The following is a 23,156-nucleotide window of genomic DNA, read 5'->3' as shown; positions in this document are numbered from 1 at the left end:
GCTCTCTTTAATCCAGAAAGCAACAGTGGTTTCCTCTGCATGACACTGCCTCCATCATTTACAGCTGGAAATCGTCTTCTCTCTTCTGCTGAGTATAATTGCAAAAGTGGACGACAAATCAGGAAGTCAACTTCTTTCATGGGTCTGAAAAGAGGTATCTTCTTTTTTGTCAAGAAGGTAGAAAGACAATGGTTCTCTTCTTTCCCAATGGACTGTGACCTTCCTCCCTCACCCCATGCCTATAGTCTATAGAAGGCAATCTCAGGGATAAAGCTTCTAGTTGAGTTCTTGGCCTCTGTGCTGAAAATGCCAACCAATGTCTGGCAATGCCTCTTCTGATGTAGACTGGCCAGTAAACTGAGACCATCAATTCATTCCACATAAACCATAAAACAGCCAACAGATGACCAGTCATTAGACTTTCAGTCACTACTGACCCAGCCTGGACTTGAACCTGTGACCTCTAGGTAAAGGGTTTTAGGTTGCAATATTAATGCCTAAAGGGTCTGGAAGCCCTCAAAATCCTTACTTTTTAAATTAACGCTTTTGTAGTTAGTCACTGAGGGGAGAGAGAAAATGAAAGAAGACATGAACACCTGATTTCCTTAAGGGAAAGAGAAAAACTAGCAGAGGAGAAACTTGGTCTTACACGACTCAATCGATGAAGCTGTTGCTTTTTAAAGCTGTTGCTTTTTAAAGCGTGGTACCATTGGAAAGGTGGATGCCGCTTACTGTCACTCTACAGTGCTATTTGAAACACCTGCCTTGGCCTTAGCTCTGCTCCATTGATTGTCTTCATTTGCTTGCTTAACAACTGGGGGTGTTTATACCTTCGTAACAAAACTACTTTCCTGAACAGAACTGTGATAATGAAAGTTAATTCTCTTATCCCAAAAAACTCTCAAGAGTTTAAGTCCACTGCTTTGTTAATTCATTCCACCCAGACTATGAGGTTGAGAATAAATACTATTGTGCCCATTTCACAGATAGGGAATGTGGGAAGGTCAAAGGCTTAAGACAAACTTTGTTTCCACAAATCAAAAAGAGAGTCCTAGTAACGAGACAAACCTCGTTTACCTCTAAGTGCTGTCATGTACAAACCCTGTGACCTTGGGAAAGTTATGCGTCGTTTCTATTTCCTCATCTATAAATAAGGACAATCATATCCATAGGAATTTCTTGAGGGTGAATGAGACAACACATATAAAGATCACTACACAGTGCCCAGCTACACAGGGCTACTGCTCCACACAACGCCAGGCAGCTGCACAGACATTCATATCACGCACAAAGTTGACCGGGCAGGGTGGCTCACGCCTGTAATCCCAGTACTTTGGGAAGCCAAAGCAGGCAGATTACTTAAGCCCAGGAGTTCAAGCAACATTACGAAACCCCATCTCTACAAAAAATAAAAATGAAAAATAAAAAAATTAGCCAGTGTGGTGGTCTGTGCCTGTAGTACCAGCTACTCAGGAGACTAGAGGTAGGAGGATCACTTGAGCCCAGGAGTTCGAGGCTGTAGTGAGCCATGATTGCACCACTGTGCTCCAGCCTGGGTGTTGGAGTGAGACCCTGCCTCAAAAATAAACAAACAAACAAACAAACAGTGTGAATAATGCCCCTGGGAGTTGTGCAACTCAATAGCGGTGCCAGCCTGAGAGTCTGATGTGGAATACCTTCTAAGTATTAGCTATCATTATTAGTTTGGAAGTTTTTCTTCTGGCAACAGCAAAGCAGGTGGTTCAAATCAACCCTCTCTGACCACACGATAATATATGAAAAGAAACATTGGGTTGAGGACATTGGAAAGTCACCAAGGCAGTGAGAAATCACACTGCCAAGATCCTAGAGAGGAAGGAAGTCCAATTAAGGCTGCCTTTTCCCGGGGACAGTAGTTCCCAGAGAGTGGACATAGAGCAGGCAGCAGCACCTGGGAACTTGTTAGAAATGCAGAGCCTCAGGTTCCACCCCAGATCTACTGAATCAGAACATCTGGGCAAGACCCAGCAAGCTATGCTTTAACAAACCCTTGAGTGGACTGTGATGACCCTAAGGTTTAAAATCAGTAAGCTACAGGCACCTGAAATTCTGAAGGCACAGCTGAGACCCTGAGAAGCTGGGCAGGAATTCTGATGGTCTTGAGGCTCTGGGGAGTCTGAAATAGGGGTTCAAGCCCTGTCGAGAAGGTGGCATCCTGGAAAACACCCCAGGATATTAGTTGGGACCCCAAGACCACATCCAAGAAGGAAAAGTGAACTGGAAATATAGGATCCCTCACAGGGACTAAAGTTTCTTATCTCTCAATTCCTGATTGGGTAAAGACGGCCTGGGACTTGCTGGCGCCCTCAACCCAGCACCTGCCAGTAGCGATGGCAAACATTCAATCAAAACTAACTGAGCACTCACTTCTTTCTTGCTCTGTTACATCCCGCATGCTGGGGAAGTCAGCTGCCATGTCAGAGAAATTGCAAGCCCTATGGGGAGTCCATGTACTGAGAAACTGAGGCCTTGGCCTTCTACCAATGGCCAGGGGAGTGAACTAACTCCTGCAGCTTTGGTCAAGCCTTGAGGTGGTGATGCTTGGGCTGATACCCAAGTCCAAGCCCAAGGGAGAGCCTAACGAACCATCCAGCTAAACTGCACCTCAACACTGCTCCTAACGGAAACTGTGAGATAATAAATGTTCATTGTTAAAATAAAAAACAACTGGACACACAACCAAAAATACTAGGCATGTGAGGAGAAAAGACTTGACCAACAACCAAGATTTTATCTTAAAGACAAAACAAACAAACCTGTAGGCAATAGAGTTTTTAGACACATTTTAAAAATAACTATGCTTGACTGGGCACAGTGGCTCACACCTGTAATCCCAGCATTTTGGGAGGCTGAGGTGGGAGGATCACTTGAGGTCAGGATCACTTGAGACTAACCTGGCCAATGTGGTGAAATCCTGTCTCTACAAAAAGTACAAAAATTAGTTGGGCATGGTGGCAGGCACCTGTAGTCCCAGCTACTCGGGAGGCTGAGGCTAGATAATTGCTTGAACCCAGGAGGTGGAGGTTACAGTTAGCGTGAGCCCAGATCGCACCACTGCACTCCAGCCTGGTGACAGAAAGAGACTCCATCTCAAACAAAACAAAACAAAACAAAATAAAACAAGCAAACAAAAAAAGCTATGCTTAATTGTTCGAGGAATTATTACTGTTTCACCCTAAGTTCAAGATCACCCAACTCAAATGGGCCATCAGTCCTGTCCAACAATCCATACACATGATTTGGTCAAGTCAATCTCTTACTTTCTATAAGTGTACAAGTCATCTCTATGCTCTCTCACCCCACTTCCTGCTCACCCTTCACCTTCAGCATATGACCTCACCCACTTCACAGAGAACAGAGGCCATCCAATAAGAATGCACTGGCTTCTGATCCACAAACCTACAAGTAAGCTTTGCTTCTCTCTTTTTATGATAGAGGAGCTGTTCATCCTCTTACCTAGTCAATTCTTTGTTCTGCACATTACCCTTCATCCCCTCCCATCTTCACAGAAACCTTACACTATCAATGACTTTCACTTTCATATATGCAGACTCTCTTTCTCAAGCAAACCTTTCCCGCTGAACTTGTTAAATCATCTTAAGTCACATTTAAAAATACTTGCCAACTTCAGCCCTGCCTCTCTCTTCCTTCCCTTCACAGAAAAGTTTCTAGAAGAATTTTCTTAAGCTTACTGTTCCTTCGAGTACCACTCAGTACTCAGCTGTCTCCAGACAGAGGTCTGTCCCATGTCTCTAGGAAAATGTCTCTTGTTAAGGTCTCAGTGACTGAATTCCATGAACATTTTTCAGCTCACTTCTTCCCTGTCTTGGCGATGTTCCACAGTTAAGCACATCGCCTTCCTTAAGCATTTCCCCGTGGCTTATGTGGTATTCTGATTTTCTTCTTATCTCTGTCATTTCTAGTTGTTATTCTCCTTTTCAGGCATATTCCTGTCTATCTCATCATTAAATGTTGGAATTTTGTAGGTCTTGGTCTTTGACTCTATTTTCTATAAACTTTCTCCAGATAAGCTCATCCAAATGTACAGCTTTCATTGCCATGTATACATAACTTATTCCCTGACCATGTATACATAACTTATCTAGCCCAGATCACCTTTTTCCTCTCAAGACCCATAAATTGAACTACCTACTGGATCTTTTCTTCTCTGTCTGAAAAGCCTGATATCAGACTCAACAGGTCCAAAACCAAACTCATCATCTTTCCCCCCAAATATGGTATTCTCCAAGGATTTCTTCTCTCAGTAAATGGCCCGCATCCATCTAGACGTACAAGCTAGAAACCTAGATGTCACTCTTGACACTTCCTATGCTTCCCATCCCACCTATGACTGAGTTGTTCTAAATATTTAGAAGAAATTTATCTTCTAAATATTTCTCCAAGGTGGCTCCTTCTCTAACTTTATCATTACCACCCTAGTCCAAACCACCTCATCTGCCTGACCTCCTGCCAAGCTGACATTTTCCCCCTTGCTCTTAAGGAAAAAACAAACTTCTTACTTAATGTGGCTTTCAGGTTCTGCATGATTTGACCCCTACCTATCCCCCCAACCTCATCTCCAGTATCGCTTTATCTCCTTCTCAATCCACTGTGGACTCCTTTAATTCCACTGTTCTTGCCATGCTCCTTCCCATCACAGGGCTTTTACATGGGACTAGAACAGTCTTTCCTGCCCCTTTCAACTAGTTAATAACACGTCATTCCTCAGATCCCTGCTTAATTGATTATTACTTCGTCAGAGAAGCCTTTATTGATTTCCTAATTAAATAAAATCTCTTTATTATCTGTTTTCATGAAATATGTCCTTTGTGTCACTCTTTAGTGGTACTCAGTATAGTCTAATTGTGTGTATATACATGTATATATGTACATATGTGTATACCTGTGTATGTATATATAATAGTATATATGATAGTATAGTAGTATTCTCATATTTGTCTATTTGTGCTGACCACTATATATTCAGCATGTTTATAGTATATAGATACTCAATGAATAATCATTGAATAAATGAATACATAAATGACTAATCACATAAAGTAATATTATTATTCCAAAATGAGAAGATAGGCTTCTCTGATAAGTAAGAAACATCCTAGAAGAATACAATACTTGTGGCTCTAAGTTGGCATTCCAGGTCACCAATTAATAATAAATTTCTTTTCCCTTCCTATGTTTGGAACCAGTTGAGAAGTAGACACAGGAGAGAGATTGATGGAGATCAAAATATCAACTTAATTACTAATAAAGCTAAATCAGAGGGTAAGGCTTGACTAATGGCCACAACTGGGTTTCCTAATACATCCCCTTGGATTTGAACTTGTCCATTCAAACTGCTGGCCTCACCTATGGAGGAGCAGATCAAGACTCAAGAAACTTTTTACTGTGTGGATTGGCAGAGATGTTCCAGAGATCAAATTGTCCCACCAGAAACAGAGAAGGCAAGAGAGAAGCCGGATGGAGTATGCCCAGAGTTTTTTTCCCCAAACATATCTATCAGGTAACTCACTCTTTCCATGAAAATAAATGATTAAGGGCATAAAGGAAGGCCAGAAGTGTTATTTTGGCAGAAGCCCTCTAAACAAACATGAGACCAAGGGAATGCTGGTTTCCCTAACAAACAAATAAATTAACGTGTAAATATTAGTGAGTTTTTTTAGAGCTAAAAATTTGGTGTTTAAAAAAGTGAGCTCAAATTTTTTTTTTTTAATGCATTCGTTCTACTACACTCTTTGTTTCCCATTGCTCAACTAACCTATTACCTAATAGGTTCTTATGGCTACGATTTAGTATTTTTAAGATTGTCATTGAAAAGACTTATTTACATTGTCAATAGAGTATACCTAGATGTATATGCATATGATGTTAATTTCTTGAAGATTACTTTTTATAAAATATCACAGTATCTTCTCCTGTATAGGTTCAAAACATTTTATTAGATTTATAATGTTCATGCATTGTTCAAGGCTCTAGAAATATTAAGTTGGTTGTACAAGTTGGGAATGCTTTCAGCTGCAAGTAACAGAATATCTATCTAACAATGGCTTAAGTATTAAAGACAGTCAGTTATCTCACATGCAGGAAGTTGAGAGGTGGTTGCATGTTGACATCGTGGTTCAACAAAGACACTGAGCACCCAGGTTTTTCCTGTTCTTCTGTCTACCATGAGCAGTGTGTTGAATTTGCATTCTCAGGCTCATTGCCTCATGGTTGCAAAATGATTAGCATAGGCCCCAAACATCCAAATCAGTCAAAGCAGGTAGAGTGAAATATTCAGCATGAATGAACTTTCTCCTCAAACACTGTGCCCTTTATCAGGAAATAAAGCCCTTCCCAGAGACCTTTGGCATACTTACCATTACAACGTTGTATGGCCACTCCTAGCTGCAAAAGAAGCTAGGAAATACTTATGAGTATTGCAATTAGCTTTTACTTAAGATTAAACCACCCAGGTGGGGCATGCTGCTACACTGAATAAAGTCAGACTCCATCAGTGAGGAAGGGGACTGAATAGACAACTAATAATGTCTGCCATCGTGTGTCTAACTCAAAAACTATCCCTGTACTTGCTCACAATACTATGACAAGCATCAACAATTATTCTGGGGACAACAAACAGGGAAAATGATATAGTGTAGTCCAGGAGATACAAGTAATAAGTTCATCCAGCATGTGTTAAATCATCACTAGCCATGAAAATGTCCCAGGAAAAGAAGGACTATAGAATATCTGGGAGTAAGGAAGAGAGATTGCTGAAGAAGGCAAGACTGGCCGGAGGAGTCTACAGTTCTACACTGTTGAAGAGGATTTTCAACCATAGGTTAAATAAGAGAGCGGGAGAGGAAGAGAATAGAACTCCAAGTGAAGAGATGTGCAGAGGAGCAAAAATAGAACTACATGTGGTGTATTCAGGGCAGAGGATCTGCTTAGTGGGAGGAATGAGCTCTCACTGGGGAATAAGAGGGAAAGAAGGGACTGAGAGTGGAGGATCAGAATGCCTGGCTGAACAGTCTAGAGTTTATTCATCAAGAAGAGAGGAGCCACAAAGTTTTATGAGCAAAGCAATGACATAAGGAGAGCAGCATTTTAGAAAGACTAATTTGGTGGTAGGGAGCAGAGTAGATTAAAGGAGGAGAGACAAGGTGGGAGGCTATTGTGATGCCCATGGGGTGATAGACGCTTCAAGGAGAACATTATCACTGGTCATGAAAATGGGGCATAAGGGGTGGCTAGCAGAGATATTTTAACCTCCTTTCAGAATATAGCCCAATAGAACACAATAGAGGCAATAGTGAAAAACATAGGTCCTCACAAGTAATAGCAGCCAAATATTCAATCACCACAGTCCCCGCTTTGCATGGTAACCTGAAAAAAATTAATTTTAAATAATGAAGGGAACCATCAGGGGGTTTCACCAATAGTAATTTAAAAAATCTCAAATCATTGCTCTTCTAGTTAGTTACTCCTGGCCTGGTTTCACAGAAATGGGCTGCAGGCATTCCAGGAAATGAAAAGTTATTATTAGAAGAGCCAGGGCTCCTCTGATTTCAGAGGGTGTCTGTGTTTTCCACCCACAGGGAGGCATTTCTCATGAGGGTGGGAGGGAAGAAAAGACCTTACCTGGTCAGCCTGGGTGGATTCAGCAAGGATTCAAAGCACACGCCAAGGCTGGGAGACTCATACTGCTTGCTTTTCACCACTCTTGCTGCCACCCCGAAAAGGCCTAAGAAAGTGCAGTTCTGACAGCCAAAGATTCTCAGGGTGGTTAATGCCCAAAGATGCAGCAGCAGGACCACCATTTCTGGAAAGCCTACTGCCCACCAGGCATAGTCAGTTAGATGTTCTGTCACTTGCAGCCAAGAGCATTCCTAACCCAAGAGCCTTTTCTCTCCTTCTCCTGCTGAATTCACTCCACACCTCTAGGGAACCCTGGAGCCAAGAAGGCACTTCCCAGAAATATGTTGACTGGGTACATAAATAAATTAGTTACAGGGGGCCTTGTTATCCCTGTTGCTGGGTATCGGGTACATCATGAACTCATGAGCTAGACTCCTGCCTTCATCTCATCACTCTGCTAATTAACCACTCAATGACCTCGAGTTTCTTTATGCTGGAATCTTCTTATTTGTAAAATAATAATAGCGTATACTCTATAGGTATGTTTTAAGGATTCAATGAGAACATGACTATAAAATGCTTAGCTCAATGCCTGGCACCTAATAAATGTTAAGCACCATATTATTTACAGATGAGGAAACAGTAATCCAAAAAGCTCATGAATGGGCCCAAGGTTACATAGATAAATGCTGTGCATGCTTATTTTCATGGACATATCTTTTCCTAGTAGTATGTCAACAAGTCAGCAAATATTTATTAAGTGACCATGAGGCACAGAGCTCTGAACTAAACATTTGGAATTTATGCTCAAGGATGGGTATAGTTCCTGCCTTAATGGAATTTACTGTCTGTCAAGGATGTTTAGTTTTTCGTGGCCAGCCGGCTGCACACAAGGCTGGCCTTTCAGATGAAAGAGACAGCAGCCTCTGTGGTACTGTTTGAAGGGTCTTAGGAAGGCCATAACAATGTACATCAATTGGCAGTGGGGATCTACTCAACACAACAGCTTTGTATTGGCCTGCGTTTTGTCTTCCTAGAGAATGGATTCATCCAAACAGACTCATCTTTCTTCCTCTTCCTTTGCAATTTCTCTGCAAATAAAATAGTTCCTCTTTAAGCCTTTAACTAATGCCTGAAATGTCTAAAACTAGAGCCAGACCCATGAGTCTGGCTTCTTATTACCTAATAATCTTTTAAAATGCAATTTCCCTGGGAAATAAAAGGACTTCTGTCAATGACATGTATTTTTTATAAATAAATATGTGTATTCATATATATGTATGTGTATATATATGTGTGTGTGTATGGGTATAGGTATATAGATATATATTCTTTATGTCTACTGAATTTCCTTGAAGAAAGAATAAGTTCCTCTGTTGGGCAGCTAAGAATGATTGATCCTTAGGCAAAATGAGCCCTAACATGGAGCTAAAGGAAGAAGCAAGTGACAATCAAGGTGCCAGCCTATGCTATGGGGTCCAGTGTGCACTCACCTTTCTTGCTATAGACCTTGAGCCGTCTCCTCTCTCTACACCAACCTTCCTCTTTGCTTGACTGTTGCCTTGGTGCTCTGTCCCTGGGGCTATCCTCCACGCAAGCCAGATGGCAGAGTGGAACACAGTCTTCCCAGGAACCCTCTGCCTTATAAACCCTAAAAACCAGCACAAGGCCCCTACATTTGAAAAGCTCTTCTCCAAATCACCCAGCAGAAACAAACAGGCAGATCAAACAGTCACCCTGTGGGGCCATTATAAAAGTCTCCTGTTTAAGCAAAGAATGTTAAGGCTCATTCTGCCTCCTAAAATTCTTATAGGCTAAGGATACCAGCCTCTCCCTGTTTGGATTTCTAGAGGGTGATCTTATCAAGTAGACCCTTCTGACTACCCCTTGAGCAAGGCCCATGTGTGTCCCTCCTGTTCGATGACTCCTCATTCAAGAAACCAGTATAGACTGCAGTCAGGATGAAAGCAGTGGTGTTTTGTGATCCTGGGGGAAATTTGCCTTCTGAATATCTGCAGAATAATGGCAGCTGAACAAGAGGCCACTGTTCTTCCTGAAGCAGGTGTCCCCATGGACATTTCTTCAACAAATACATAGGTAGGAAGGGCCACATCTTGATGGTCTGGCTCCAGAGCCCACACTCTTAACACTGACAGTTAATTCACATTAAGTTCTCCATGGCTGGCAATGACTTTTAAAATATTTCCCCTCCCCAAAGAAACTGCGTTTTTGAGCATGATTCTTTTTTTTCTTTTTTAACAAAAAATCCTCTAATGATGATGGACTATGTATAACATGGGCTAGTTTGAGGGAAATTCTTGTTTGTTTTTTCCAAGAAAGTGGCATGATTGGCGACATATTCTACAATGCAAAGACCAGCTCTCATAGGTGAAATAAAATGCCGGCTAGGTGCCATCTAAGTGGATTTTATAAAGGGCAGCCCACCAAACAGCCTGCCTGGAGGAAACAAGGCACAGTGGAGAGATTGGAGAAGCACCTGTTCCCACCTTTGGGGAAGCAATCACCTGGTTGGATGCCGAAAAGTGATACATGCCAGCCCTTCCTGTCTATGGCGATGCCGTGGCTGGAAACATGCACTTCCACTGAGCTTGGCTCCAGGTTGCCAAGAGCCTGCACCTGACAAGCAACCAGGGGGGAATCCTTCCAATACACAGAAAGAGCAAAAGAGAGAGTCTGCATTGAAAACCAGCCCTGGCCCCGTTGGTCCACTGAGAATAAGAACCTGGTAAACTGCTTCTTCCTATAAAAGACAGAAGAGACAAAGTTCTGGTCCTACAAGCTTCTCTGTGGGGTCCAAATGTGCCATACCAGTCTAATTCTGCAATACCTCTGCATGCATTGGCTTTGCAGTTCAAAATTGCTTTTGAGAAAAATGGGCACAATAAAATAAGAATGTATGCCTTTAAGGAAGAATCCCCCAGATAAGTATTGCTAAAGTCTCAGAGACATAACTCATAAAATATAGAGGGTATTTGGGCTGAGGCTAAGGTTCAACACTGATCATCACTAACATGATCATCTCTAACAAGTCAACATGTGACATTAGCCAGAGGAAATGGTGGATGTTAAAAGAAACTTGAAAATCCCAGGAAACAGCCGCTTGATGAGCGAATAGTTTAATTTACAGTGTCACTCCCAGGAAATAGACAATAGTTTTATTAAAGTTACAACAGTATAATAATTTGCAATTCATTCACATTTCACATTAGACAACTCCTTCCTTTCAGCTAATGTTAACTATCACCAGTAAAATATGCAATTACAACCATTTATTGAGCATTTATAGTGTGCAGGGCACTGTGTCGCAAGCTTTAAAAGCATCCTGTGACTTAACTATCATAGGGAACACTTACATAGAACTTACTATGCGCCAGACGTATTTCTATGCATTTTGTTTTCATTAACTTACTCCTTGCAAAAACCCCATGAGGTATGGCTTCTCCAAAACAAACAAACAAAAACAACCATGAGGTAGGTACTATAATTTTCACTGTTTTACAGAGAAGGAAACTGAGGCATGGCAATGTTAAATAATTTGCCCGGGCCTATGTATGTCTGATTAAGAGACAGAGCAAGAATTCAATTCCATGCAATCTGTTCCAAAGTCCATGTTCTCAATCATTTCTTCATAATTGCACTGTCAAAATATGTTCATGAAATATATACTGCAATTACCTCATTTTTTAATAAGTAAGAAAACTGAGGTCTAGAATGGTTCAGTCATTTCTTCAGTTGCGCATCCACGAAGTGGCAGAGTTTAGACTTGAACCGAGGTCTTTCTGAACCGGTGCCAAAACCTAGAGGCCATAGGCCATCTTGGGTTAGTTGTGGTTCATTGGCTGTGAGTATATGATTATTTTTCCCACTCAAATATCAAGTCAATATATTTGAACGGCTATTGGGTGCTAGATATTATGTTTGGTGCTGAAGATCAAATGGTTCAGCCTTTCAAAGTGCTTACACTTCAGTGGTGGAGGTGCTGATGCTGAATTTGTTATTAAAATACATGAAAAGACTAAAAGGATGACCTTTTCTGCATGTTCTTTGTCACATGCAAAGACTCTCTTTGACTGGTGGCTTTAGCTATGGGTGTCAAAAAGAACATTGACTGTGTCCTTTCCTCACAAATCAGTCTCTGATGACAAATCAATCTTTTTGTCATGGCTAAGTATCAGATTCTCTAAGCTATCTGTTGCATGTTGCTTGAGGTCATTGTCAATGTGTCCACGTGGTGGGCTCTCTTTCTTCTGCCCATCCTGATCATGGGTTCTTCTGTAATTCCCCAACTCTGTCCTTTATGGTTATGGCCGCTGCCAGCCATTGAGTAGTGCTGAGTAAATCACTTTAGAAGGGATTATATTCAAGAATTTCAACAATAGTATCAAGGGAAAATAACAAAACATCTAAAGAAAATAACAGTCTCCTTGGTAGCCTCAAGCATCACAGTCCTTCCTGAATCTACCTCTTGTTGGCAGGTCTGATCTCGATTACTTTATTTTTGTGTGTGTCTCAGTGTCCTCTCTCAGTGTACGTAGCAATAGGGTCTTTCACTGGGTTGTTGTGACCATTATATAAGTAAAGCCATATAAAGCACACAAGACAGTGCCTGGTTGGTTGATGCTCAACAGATGTAGCTGGTGCTATTGTTATTTATTCACCTTGTTCTCCTTCTTCTTGTTACTATTATTGTTACTTATTGTTATACTTAAATACTGGTTCCTTTCAGTGTTTGCTAGGAGTTTACTTTGTCTTCAGATTTAATAGTACACCAGTGGTACTAAATCTTTCAAGGGGAGTAAGAGCACATTGGTTCCCTTCATTTTATTTTCATCAACTCTCAGCACATCTGAGCACATCTTTGTTAAAAACTTTTCCAGGGTACATTGTGTAAGTAATCATTCAACTGAATAAGATTTTGATGATTCTTACCACCTTGGTAGTGTAGGTGAACCTAGAAGGGCTCCTGAACCGTATTGGATTTGCTGAAAGTATGATCTTTAACAAAAGCATAGAGAGAACTTCAAACTTGCCAAAAGGCAAAAGAATAAAATAAATGTCCCGCTTTCATTTACAGCCCTATGTTCCCATGAATCTTTCAGAATCAGAAAAAAAAGTGGGCTGAAGATGAGTATTTTATTGTCGTTGAGTATGTAGACACATTCTGGAAGTGATCAGAAAATGTTAGTCTTGCAGTAGCATCTATCAATCTCTGCTCAACTAAAGTTTGAGCAAGCATTTGACATTAGCTGCTCTATGGTTTTGAATTAGATATTTGTCCTTGATCCTCTCATGAAAGTCTTTGTCTTTGGCCACCCTGTCTTTACTGAAAAGCCTATGGTTCTTATTGACCTACATTAACTTTAGCTATTACTTCATCCCCCCAGTGACTCCAGGCTGTATTCTAAACCACAAACCCATTGTTTCACATCATGAAAAATGTTCTCTACTATCACAACTTGTGGTAGGAGAGAGGCTTTAATATCTTCTTGATATGATAGCGCCTGATAAAGATGCCATTAGCATGTATCAATACTGGAAAAGTAGAGGCTGCATGATGGTTGTGGCTCTTTTGTTTTCTAAATTAATTGGCTAGCATAAAGGACCACACTATTGGACTCTAAATCAAATGCGGTATCTCTAGGAGGTTAGTTACAGCACAGCTTCTGGTAGCAGGAAGCCTGAAGAGAAATAATTGACAAAACTCTAGGAGGTCATAGTGAGCCTAGATGAATGCAATACAACAAAGGGGCAAAGCAAGAAGAAGAAAGAGGAGGAAGAGGAGAAGAAGACCGACTTTATCACTTATCTATAGCTTAGTACAAATTACTTAATGACTTAAAACACAGGTGAGACTAGTGACCCTGCATGTTCATCACCCTGAAAGTGATTGATTCCTTAAATTTGTACCCTAGGTACCTGGCTTACTTTACCCTAGTCCGGGCTCTCCAAAACAACAAAAACATCTTTATAATCTCTCACAGTTTCAGGGGCTCAGGGACTTGGGAACAGCTCAAATGGATGGTTTTAGCTCAGAGTCTCTCATGAAGTTGCAGTCAAGATGTCAGATGGAACTATGGTCATCTGAAGGCTTGATTGGGGCTGAAAGACCACTTTCAAGATGGCTCATTCACATGGTTGACAAGTTGGTGATAGCTGTTGGCAGGAGGCATCAGTTCCTCTCACATGGACCTCTCCATAGGCTGCTTGGGTGTCCTTATGTCTAGGCAGCTGACCTCCCCCAGAATAAGTGAGCCGAGAGGAAGAAAGGTGGAAGCCATGATGTCCTTTATGATCTAGCTTTGGAAATTTACACCATCGTTTCCACCATATTTCATTGGTAATCCAGACCAAGGCTGATACAGTGTAGAAGGAGATGACACAAAGGCATGAGTAATCATTCGTTGGAAGTCATTTTGCAGGCTAGTACTACAGAGATGGAGAAGGAGGCGAGGAAGGGAAAGAAAAATGCCTAGCAGAGAATCTGGTTTTCAAAAGATGACTTTGGCTCAAACTTCCTGGATAAAAAATAAATCAAAATAGCAACATGTAAGGAAGAACTAGGACTGGCTATATTACTGGATAATCCAACCCCTTCCTCAGCAGCTACATATATGTGTGGGAGATGCTGAATGATGGGGAGAGCAGGAAGACCTCATCCAAGACACAGACCTTCCATCAAATGTGTCCATCTAGAAAGGACGCCAGTCCATAAAAGCCCAGCTTTTGCTAATGGGGGAGCTGAATGATTTGACAGTAGGGGGTATGATGAATTCTGTTAAGAGGGCTCATCCCATTAGCACAGCTGCTGTCACAGACTCTAGGATTCCACTGACTTATTGCTAACTGATCTTGGCATAAGGCCAATCTCTGAATAAGTAACATATCATGGTTCATCCATGTTCTTCACCTGTTATACATAAAGTTACTAAAAGTAAGGGCCAAAAAATGTTTTCTCTTCAGCAGAGATGTGATTATTTTCCATGCAAAGCCCTTTCTGATTTTTTAATTCAACTTTGACTTTTTTTCTGTTATGTAGAAGACAAAGTCAGGCAGATAGTCTTGCTTTCTTCATTTTGTAGTCAGCCTCTCTTCCTCAAACACTGACTTTCCCAGACACTATACCATATCTTCCACTGAAACAAGACTCGAAATTAACACATGAATATTTCTTTTCACACAAGACTGCAGTGATTTTTGAAATTCAGAGAAGAGAACACTGGACCCCAGAAACTTCATCCCCAAAGAATCATCAGGTTTCCAATTCTTGTTCTCCTTCCTGCTAATGAGCAGGTCTCCACCATCCCTGGACATGAGATCTTCCCTTGTAACCAACATTGGCACCCAGCTGCCTCTCTCTGAAAGCCCTTCATAAGAATGGACAGAATGTGTCCTTCTTCACTTCTGAGGCTGTCCATCGGAATGGGGGTCAGTGTGCACATGCCCCTCACTGCTCTTTTGTCCCTACGTCTTATCATGGCTCTCCAGCAGGGCCTTTGATTTCTATACCTCATTGGGGGTGTCTGGGCTACTTTATAGTTTGTATCTCTGTTTGCAAAGATATCTGATTCCACACACAATGAACGAATAACAACAGGAATTACAAATGTTATGATGCATTATGCTTTGATTAAATAAGAAATGTGATTGACTGTGCCCAAAAAGATAGAACTTGAATCCCGTCAAGAGAAAAGATGAATGAACAGAACTACAGTGACATCTGCTGGTCCCTTCCATAGAGTTGTTGGTTTAAGTGTCACCAGAAATGAGTGATGGAAGAAAATAATGATAATCTCAGGCTTAAAATAAATCCTTAAAATGTGCATTTATGTAAAGATATATTCAGTTCAACCGTTTTAATCAGTACGTTGCAAATGAGAAAACACAATTCTTGGGAGCAGGAGGTGAAAATTATTTACTCCACAATGGCTCATAACAGGAATGGAAAAGACCACTCACGTCATCATTTTAGTACACAGTCACCACGCCCACACACCACAGAGGATAGACAGGTCAGTTTGGAGAAAAGGGAAGCATGGAAAATAAAAATGTTCTACTCAAAAGTATCTCTGAGTCTTAAAATATTGGCTTCCTCTTTAGATGTTCTAGAGGAAGCTGAGGTTCCAGGACACAGGAATTACCCTCCCCGCCCAGGATGTACAACGTCTTGCACGGTTTCTCTGCAAAGAAATGTCTACTGCTGCGATGCTGAGATACATTAGAAAAACATTAAGATGTAATCAGGCACACCCTGGGGGCCAGGGTTGCAGTGGGATCAATAAACTTTGCCACCCTGTTGGCTTCCGTTCGGGCAAATCTTCAGTCATCAACATTCCCTGCCCTCTCTGCAAAAAAAATGAAGTGAGATCCTGCTCTGAGGTTCAGCATCCTGAACACAAAATGCCTGAAGCTGCCTCCCCGAAGTCTGAGAAGTCAGCGTAGCATTCCCCTGAGCATTTCTCGGCCAGTGTCTTTTGTAGAAAGGGCAGGATTTTTGTTGGACACCCCCCCGCACCCAAAGCAGTGTCACAAAGGGAGCCGTCATCTGGACTCTGGATAACGACCATTCTGTTTCCAATGAAATACAAAACCACATTTTTTTTTCTTAGCACAGCCCTAAATGCCTTCAGTGTATAGCGCCCGCAACAATAGATTATAAAGCTTTCCTAACATCATTCCTGACCAAAAAATTAGTAGAGATTGTGTCTTTTAGAAAGTACTGAAATTATTCTAAAATGACCTGCACATACCTTAGCTTTGGGGGCCTGAATGACAAACGATGGGCATTGCCTTACAAACAAAGGAACTTTTCGTTTCTGTCTTGTGCTTGGACCGTGGGGCTGCTCTGAGTGGGGAGGCATGGCTGTCATCTTGCTGTGCTGAAAGCATCCTTATCCCACATCTGAATAAAGGACAAAGAGACCCCCATCCAGGCAGCATGTGGGGATGTTCACATCTAACAATAACCATATATTGTGTGGAAGTACAAGTGTGGACAGTCTGCACTTCTTGGGAGCTAAGCTGCGTTAGAGCTATCTGGATTTCTTTTAATGACTCTGAGAGACAATGCATCACCTACGAGTCTAAAGCACATTCGATAAAACATCTTGGAGTCAGTGCCTGTGGAATTCATTTTCCAGAGACAGTCAAGCTTGGGGATTTGGTTTCTAAGTTTTTTTTTTTTTTCTTTCCTTCTTTTTTCTGTGTGTGTGTGTGTGTGTGTGTGTGTGTGTGTGTGTGTGTGTTTAAACTACAAAGCTACTTTTTCCTCCACTCTATCATCTTTTGGCCCTGGGTGAGTTCGCATGATTCATCATTGTTTAAGCAGGTTTTCTACAAGGGAAGATGACTAAACTAATTGATTATTAATTGATTATCATAATAGTCCATAACATTGCATTTGCAGTGATTCCTGAAAGCAAGGTATGCCCTGGGTAGTTCTCAACAGTGAGGGATTTGCGGACCCACAGCCAAGCTTGCACATCCTTTAGGGATGCATTCATCTGACTCTGATAGTGTCACATCCATTTCCCACAAATAATACTAAGGGAGGTAGTATTGGGTGGAATGGAGAACATCGTTTCCTATAGTTTCTTCCATTTGCAAGATGTTGAACATTTCCTTTTTCTGTATAACTCTGGCATAGTGTGTGTTTGTGAGAAGAGGGGGATGCATTTTCAGAACTTTCTCCACCTTCCTGTGGCCACAGACTTCATGTCCTCCAGGGCCACTGGACTGTTGATGGCTAATCTGCTGCAACGTGATTCAGTTTATGACTCCAACTCCATCACTAGTAAACAGCCACATTGTTGCGTTCATTCGGCCCTGCATTTGGTCATGAAAGGTCCTTTTTAAGGCGCCCTGTTTTCGGCCCTAGCTCTAGCCCTGGGGACGTACATTTAGTAGAGCACAAGGAGTGCCCTTGGGCCGATGGGGCAAAAAGACAATTCCCTTGACCAGGACAGTGGAGTGTCATTTGTGCTATGACAGCACAGAAAAGGGACACCCTGAATGGGTGGCAAGAGTCAGGGAAAGCTTCCCAGAAGGGACATTCAAGCTGAATTTAAAAGGGTGTGTGTGGAATAAACTGAGTAAAGAAGGAAACGTGCATTTCAGCATAGCAGCATAGAAGAAGCATAGAGTAATGAAACCACAGTTAAGTTCAAATTGTTGTTCCCCAGTGGCCTGAGGGAAGGGCGTGTGTGGGGTCGGGCAGAGAGAGCATCAGGGAGCAAAGAAACCCACACGTGGAGCTCGGTGGTTCCTCAAAGGCACAGCTTTGTGACCTACTTTATTTAACATTTGTCCAGCACCTGCTTTGTACAGGGAGCTGTCTGACATGCTGTGGCCTGGAGGGATTGAGAGGAAAACCATTTCTGCCCTCAACAATAGACACACAGTGAGTGCCTACTGCATACCAGACAAGCTTTTAGGTTCTTTCCTGTGGCTTTTCAATTTAATCCTCACGACAAACCTGCAAAGTAAGTATTGTTAGCTCAATTTCACAAATGAGCAAACTGGAGCCCTGAGAGGTAAAAACTACCTATTTAAGATCAAACATCTGGTTTGCAGCCAGCTGGGATCAGAACTACAGAGAAGACACAAGAAGTTTATGACTCAAGATTTCCATTTATACCATACCAGATAGGAGAGGAAGAGTGGGGAAGGAAATGTAAAAATGTGGGCGGTTCTTCCTCTGGTCGAGCCAGCCTGTTGCTTTGTACCAGGCAGGAACCCTGGGCCCAGACTGTCTGGAAATTCTTATGTGGACACGTTCCAGGCGAGAAAGCACCACAAAGACAGCCCCTTTGTTTCTCCAGTTGCCCCCTTCTCCCCATGCCCTTTCCTCAAGCTGCTCCTGCCTCTGACCTACATGGCAGTAGACAAGGCTTAAGCCTTCTGTTGTGTCCTCTCAATTCCCACAGGTGGTCCTTTCCAATTATTCCCACTTCAGACATTCCTCAAGCTGAGTGGAGGGAGGTGGAAAGCTTCATACACGGGAAAAGAATGGGGAGAAAGAAATTAGGAAGATTCTGAACATTGGGTTGTGGTTTCCTTCATACAAAACTTGTTTCATATCGGTAGTAATATTTTCAAAATATTAGGTTGGTGCAAAAAAAATTGTGGTTTCTGCCATTACATTCAATGGCAAAAAACGTGATTACTTTTGCACCAACCTAATAGTAAAATCCACAAGCAAACACATATATCTCACTCTGTGAAGGTTATTCTCCTGCCAGTGGCCTCATTGGGTTTACCAACTCTGTTTTTATCCCCTCCCCCTATCTTCTCTTAATCTGATACTAGAAGGCCCAGTAACTAATTATGACATTCCCATAAGAAGGGGAGAAATGTAGTCCCACTAATAGAGAAACAGAATAATGGAAAGGATAGTCAAGGACTTCTCAAAACAGCTAAAAATGTCAAAGCCAGCTCAGAAATACAGTGTTTTATAAAGTAGAGACATTTATTAAGCAACAGAATGTTTCAATATAAGTTGTAAGTATATGAACAAATCCAAGGAAAAGAAAGCTAGGGAGACAGTCATAAAGCATGCAGGAAATATGGCTGGACATTTCTAGAACACTATAGGCCTTACTTATTGCTATGGTTTGTATGTGCTCCTCAAAGTTCTGTGCTGGAAACTTATTCCTCAATGCAACAATGTTGAAAGGTGAAACCTTTAAAAGGAGATTTTGTCTCGAGGGCTCTGCCTTCCTTACTGTAAGAGTAAGTGTATTATAAAAGCAAGTTTGGACCCCTCTCTCTTCCCCATGTGATGCTTTCTACCATGTTATGATGCATCATGAAGGCCCCCACCAGATGCAATCCCTCAATCTAGGACTTTGCAGCCTCCAGAACCATAAGCTAAATAAATTTCTGTTCATTATAAATTACCCACTCTCAGGTATTCTGTAGTATCAGCACAAAATAGACTAAGACACTTATTTATGCCCGGATCCCCCTGGTAAAATTTTCCTGTGCCTGATCTTTGCACCCTGAACCCAAATGTGAAAGGTCACACCTCTAAACCTTGTCTAGTGCTTTATTGTCTCAGACAGTGTGTTGTGTGTTTGCTCATGGCCTCTTTGGTCTTTGAGTTCTCCAGTATTCACATAACATTGTATTTCTGAATCTGTAATACTTCACATCACAGAGGAAAATAGAAACGGAAGACGCTGGAGGGAACATGAAGGGAGAAAAAGACAGGAGACTTTGTCAGGAGTTTTAAACTTTCTTATTGAGTTAGAAGAAGCCCTGGGGAGAAGATGTTTTAGATGTTTGGGCCTTCTGGGTTCACTGTTGCCACAGAGAAGAAAGAGTGTGGTGATTTAAAAGTGATCGAGACACGCAAGGGACTAGAAGAGACGATTGGAGGAAGGTGACTGTCTCACAATTGCTCTTTTATGTGGGCATTAAGGCTGTGACCAGTATTGTCATCATTTACAGGATATGTTTCCTTCAGAAAGGCATGAGAAATCTTGGCCCCTTTGACTGTAGAAAGAGAAAACTTTCCAGCCTTTTAGCTAAAGTCCTTTATTCCATGATTCACAGCATTAAGGAAAGAAGTCAGGCACTTAGGGGAAGAGATTTCCAATTCATGCTGCACTCCTAATTTGCTCTGTAAATTTTAGCAGTTTCCCTTACTTTGGTGATTTTACAATATTAACCATTTACAGCCAGAGCAAGAATTACAAGAACAATCATAAATACTGAGGTGGTAAGCATATTTGTGGCGTTGTCAGTCAAGACATTCTAACATAGGATTTCTGACAATTAGAACAGGGCACCTTCTTTGACCTCTCTCTGAAGCAAAGGACTCCAGGGTGGCTGGAGATTCTGACAGTGCCAAAGGGAAAAGGAGATGAAAAAGTCATTTTTCCAGTTAATTAATTTCTAATAAAACTGTGTCTGTAGTTTCTATTGTGCCTCTTCACCTACCATAAATGCTAAAGGGTCAATGAAAATGGTAGTACGTGATTTGTTACCAACTTCATAAACATTGGTAGGGTCAGCCTCAAAGATTGCTCAGTTTAGCATTTACCATGATGCCTGGCATAAATGAGGTATCTGTTAAGGGCTGAACTGCATGGCCCCAAAATTTATCTGTTGAAGTTTGAATCTGCAGTACCTCAGGATGTGACTGCATTTAGAGACAGAGTCTTTAAGGAGATAATTAAGTTAAAATGAGGTTATTAAGGTAGATCTAAATACAGTGTGACTTGTATCCTTATAAAAAGAAGAGACTAGGACATAGACACACAAAGGGGAAGACCATGTGGTGACACAGGGAGAAAATGACTATCTACAAGCCAAGGAGAGAGGACTTAGGAAAAAACCAACCCTTCTGACACTTTGATCTTGGACTTCCAGCCTCCAGAACTGTGAGGAAATAAATACCTTTTAATTAAGTCAACCTGTCTATGGTGCTTTATTATAGCAGCCCTAACAAACTAACAAAATGCTTATAATTGTCTACTATGTGAAAAAAAGTCAATCAGATGACAAAGGAGCACTCCTAGAAAACCTTAAATCTGTAGACATTATGGTGAACAGTTGACACTGTGAAGTGTGGCCAAGGGTTCAGGACTTGTATGACCTCAGCCAAGTTTGCTAACCTCTCTGAGCACTGGATCCCTCTTTTGTGAAGTAAGGGTAATGATGCTGGACTATATACAGTTTATTTACAGAAGAAAACCTGAGGAACCTGATAGGCTTTGAGTATATGCAAATAAATAATATTGTCCCTATTCTTGAGATGTATAATGTGATTCTAACTAAGGAGAGAGGGAGAGAAAGGGAGAGAGGGAGAGAGAGAGAGAGAGAGAGAGAGAGAGAGAGAGAGAGAGAGAGAGAGAGAGAGAGAGAGAGAGAGAGGTCCACAAATGCATAACTGCAACACAATGAAGGAATACCTGCTTCGATAGAGATATGTACATGAGCTTCTATAGAAATATGTGCACCATGTTAAGGTCATATCCAATTAACTTTTGAGAGGGAGGGTCAGAAAAAATGTCCCAAAGGTAACAATTTAGCTGGATCTTAAAGTGTAAGGTCACATGGCAGCAAAAAAAGAGCCAAGAGGGCTTTCACATAAAGAAGCAAGTCAACAAGCATGGGTGGCTAGAGGGGCAAGAACAGTGAAGGGCTCAAAGGACAGTAAGTAGTTGGGGGTGACAGGAGTGCATTACTGAGATTGGCAGAACTTGAGACAGGAAAGTTAGGTTGATATCAAAACATGAATGGTCTTGAATGCCAGGATAACATACCTAGGCTTTATTCTATTATATATTAGGAATCACAGAAGGTTCTGAAGCAAGGAGGTGATATGAATGGATCCGTCTTTTGGAAGGAAAGCATACCTCAAAGGCAGTGTGGTGAATGCCTACCGGAGAAGCTCAGAAAGTCAGAAGGATTGTATTGGATAAACTCTGTGTTCAATGATAGCACTAATAAATGTAATTATTTTTTAATGGAAGCAGACTTAGGGCCAGAGTTTGTCAATGTATGTCAATGCTAATTAAATTTTATGAGAGGTGGTAAGAAATTGGTTAACATTGTAACAAGCATGTGATACCAGGTAATTTTCTCAGTTGCAAGTATCTTTCTTCATTTAACACCAAAATAACTGCTCGTTTTGATTGAACAACAACCAATATGAAGAGAGAAGTAGAGTTTTGCCAAAAGACTTTTCAATTCAGTTCTATCTTATTTCAATCTTCACTGTAACCTGTAATCACTTTTGGTGGCAATATGACAGATATGGGGCACATTTGGCAGAATATACTGAAGGTTTCAATTCCACAGGTATTGGTTTTGAAATTTCATAGATTTAGCAATATAAATAGCATTAAGTTTTAAAAGACAGAACTGTATACATTCTTTACCAATATGTTCCCCTCTCTCTTTGTATCCCTCACCCACCGCCTAGCAGAATTTCTTACTACGTCCTCTGTGCTCCCAAAGCCCTTTGTTTGGTATTGCATGGATCACTGTGGGAAGAAATAAACATAAGCCTCTGTTTCCATTGTTAGATCACAAGCTCCTTGTCTTCTTCATCCGTGGCTCCCCAGAGCCTAGCACAGTGCCTGCCTGGCCACAACAGATGCTCAACACTCAGTGACTGAATTGTTTTAATGTTACTCCCAGGATGAAGTGTGTGTGCATGCATGTGTGTGTGTCTCTATGTGTGTGTGTGTTTTTCTGCTATAAACTCAGAGTGAAACGTGATGAAGTGGTGTAGATTCTACTTGATAGCTGGTTTCATAAAGTAGCTCTCGTTTTTAATGTAAAAACCTTAGTGAATGAACTGACATATGCAGTTAAGTACATTTTAAAGACTCCATCTTAGCAGTCAGCTTTAGTGAGCCAGTCTCTCCTTGAATATAAGTGTCTGATTCATAAGCGCTTGTCCTACCCCATTGCCCTGGTGCAGATCACACTTATTTGTTTGACTTGTA

This window comes from Rhinopithecus roxellana, chromosome 21 (assembly GCF_007565055.1).
Source record: "Rhinopithecus roxellana isolate Shanxi Qingling chromosome 21, ASM756505v1, whole genome shotgun sequence".
In the NCBI taxonomy this organism is placed as follows: Eukaryota; Metazoa; Chordata; class Mammalia; order Primates; family Cercopithecidae; genus Rhinopithecus; species Rhinopithecus roxellana.
Note: the sequence above shows the minus strand (reverse complement) of the source record.